The sequence below is a fragment of the Alligator sinensis genome, unplaced genomic scaffold (assembly GCF_000455745.1).
Source record: "Alligator sinensis unplaced genomic scaffold, ASM45574v1 scaffold1651_1, whole genome shotgun sequence".
NCBI lineage: Eukaryota > Metazoa > Chordata > Crocodylia > Alligatoridae > Alligator > Alligator sinensis.
This window is the reverse complement of record NW_005843334.1, coordinates 169,340-172,460: the sequence shown is the minus strand read 5'-3', so window position 1 is coordinate 172,460 and position 3,121 is coordinate 169,340. Positions and strand designations below refer to the sequence as shown.

Here is a 3,121-nt window from a genome sequence, read left to right as displayed (position 1 = left end):
TGGGGGGACCCCTGCCAGGCCCCATCCCCTGCCTGCTCCCCCAGCCCCCCTCAGCACCCCCTGACCCGGGGCTTCAGATACTCCCAAATCCATGGCAGGTATCCCACCAGCAGCCCACCCTCCCCTCCCCACCGCCAGAGAGGCAGGTAAAACACGGGTGTACACGACATGGGGGTTTACTTTACCCTGAATTGAAGTGGTGTTTTGAAAAACCCACCGCTTCATTTAGGGCCCCTGTTTCATCTACACATGCCCCAGGTATGAACATTTTGACACATGGGACATATGGGACATTTGACACATGGGACATTTTAGAATTCATTTCAGAATCCTGCTGTCCCCTTTCTTGCTGAATAGCAGGGCACTCAATATTTTCCTTTTGAAATACAAGGGGGAAAAATACAGGTGAAGGAACGAATCCAATGCTGAGATGAGAAGAGAGGGACAAGGAGTCAGGAAATGACCACAGATTACATTTAGAAAATGAAACTAGTTTAATTTTTGTCTTGAGCATTTAACCAGTTTGTGGAGGCTGTCCGGTACTTTTGACATGAGGAAAAATGGATTGTAGCTCAGATGAAACTAGGACTTTTCCGTGCTTCATGGTGAGCTTAGTATGCAAGGCACTGTGCGTCACTTAAAGCATTTTTAGATGGGAGTCTTTGTCTCTGAAGGGCAGTCAGTTTTCTTATATGAGAGAACAGAGCAGGAGAGGTATGGCCCTTTAGTAAGTCTTCCTATTCCTCTGGGACAGGAGCAAGTGTGATCCTGGGATAGTTTTCTTCTCTAGTCTTTATTGACACACAGAAATCTCTACACTGTAAAGGACAGGAATGCTCCGTCACTTCTTCTGTTTTCCAGCTGTTGCACCAGATCTGCCTGTGAGTGAGGGTGGGAGCAGGGAGGGATGGAAGAAGGAAGCAGGAGCATGGATGCAGCATGCGACGTAATGTAAATGAAGGATGCTGGTCTGAGAGTATGTAGCAGGCTGTGTACTATATAGGGAACTGGCCAAATAAAGGGATTTCTCTGTTTGCTGGCAGTTTTGAAAACAGAAGTTTTGGGCTGAATGAGCAGATTTATTTGACCCTTTGTGTGTTTTCATTTTGAGCATATTTAATGTTTTCCAACATTTTAAATTCAAGTGAAAGGAATCAGATAACAGACATTCAGGAAACAGGAAGCAACTGTAATAAATAGAATGTAGTCAAAATTTGAAACAACATGAAGATAATCGTTCAGGGTTAATTTTTAAGACTCAGGTCTTGGTTGATAGCTATAGCCTGTCCTGGAATAAGACATAAAGAAGGGATATGGTCAGTCCAGATGGTGGGATCTGTGGCACTTGCAAAATCCACAACTGGCACAGAACTACACAGAGAATAAAGGAACAGGAACCAGCAAAGACTGTTGGGTGCATTATCTCAAGCCTGCTCAGTCTCCATGTTAAGCTAACATTTTTGTGCTCAGACTGTGGTTATACTCTTGAGCTGAGAAGTCTGCTGTTTATAAGTATAACCTACAAAACAGGGAATTTGAAGATATTTCAAGTTAAGGTTGGTGAAAAGCAATGCTTCTCAGCTTCTCCTAGAGTTACATTTTCTCATTTGTTTCTTGTCACTATCTTAGAGTTGGGAGAAAAACCTGTGATGGAAAAGGTTTGTTTTTAGCTCAATTTGAAAATAGGGTGTGTTTTTATTTTCAAAGTTTCTGGTGCCAGGTACAAGGCAAGGAAAAGAGAGTAAGTTTTGCTGTTTCCTTTGTCATGGTAGCCATCCAGCTGTAGTTTATGTATTTGCAATTGAAGATGCAGCAGATTAGTACTGTTGTCTTGTTTAGGAAAGATAAAATGGAGAACACTGAACTAAGAAGGTAACACATATAGGGTGTGCGCGGTGCATATATTCACACTATATGATACAGGGCAGGGTGGGACATACCTCATGTTTCATCAAATATGTTTGTTATGGAATAATACAGTCCAGGCCATGGACAGAAGAAACAGCTACAACATTTTAAGAATCAGAGGTGGGGAGAGGGTCAAAATATTGCACTCTGCAGCAGACTCAGGTAATACTGTTTCATGTGTGCATGATGTGAAAGTAGCCCACAGTAATTACCTCCCTCCTTCAGGCGGGAGGGTACTCGTGCAAATTAAATTTACTTACTGTTAGTAAGTTGTGGACAAACGAAACAGTTACACTGGATCAACTGGACTTCACTCCTAAATTGGAAGGCTTCCCCCAATCAAAAAGCTCCACTAAAACAAAATAAAGCTTTAAAAAATGTTATTATACATCTATTCATGCCCTCCATTACTATTTAGCATGCCTTGGCTCTTCATTTCCAAAGGTCTCAGTATTTGGGCTGTGTTCAAAATGTAATTTTCTTTCTACTCTTAAGAATTGCTACATATTTGCAACCTTCTATCCAATTTTTTAAAAATCTGTCTTTTACTGGAAAAGAAGTGCTTGATTTATTAGCCACTGATCTAAACCCATAGAAAATGCAGAACCTGGCTATAAAAAGTGAAATGCTCTCTGGTGTTGTCAGAATGCAGTGAGCAGTGTTACAACATATTACCCTGAAAGGAAGTTCCAAACCATCTGCCAGAAAAGCTGTTTTCAGTGCCTCAATTCAAATTCACAGTGTATGATATTGTTATTGAATTTTTTGTTCTGGTTTAACAAAGAAAGCCAGAGTCATCTGTGCAACAGAAGAAGGACTTGTATGCAGAGAAGTCTCTGATCTTCTGCTTTAAGAGAGGAGGTATGTCTTCAAGATCACATTTTTCTTTGATTCGTGATATATGAGACCTCAAAGGGAGAATGTTTGCCATTTGCAGTGATCTCTGAATGGAGGTGAAGAACAAGCTATGATTGTTCCACTGAATCTTTCTGGTTTTGTTCCCTAGTAAGCTCTTTTTATTTATCTGATTGAATTTGGTATCGAAGTGTATACAACCTAAGAGAGCCTGTGGACTTTCACAGGGTCAGAGTACACTCACAGGTGCAACAGGTGCAATTTACTATAGTCCAGTTGGTGTTATTTTGAGATCCTTGGTGTAAATCCCGCATGGTGTGTGTTACCTGAATGTGTTTTTGCATTTAAATGCATTGCT

At 41.1% G+C, this 3,121-nt stretch overlaps 1 protein-coding gene across 1 annotated transcript in view; it reads left to right on the top strand.

Moving 5' to 3' along the window:
• The first annotated feature begins 2,631 nt into the window (after window positions 1-2,631).
• Window positions 2,632-3,121, top strand: part of LOC102383266 (NACHT, LRR and PYD domains-containing protein 3-like) — a 25,457-nt gene continuing 24,967 nt past the window's right edge. Inside the window, exon 1 of the mRNA XM_025194888.1 lies at window positions 2,632-2,769. The gene's annotated coding sequence lies outside the window, so the exon portion shown is untranslated. The remainder of the gene's footprint in view (window positions 2,770-3,121) is intronic.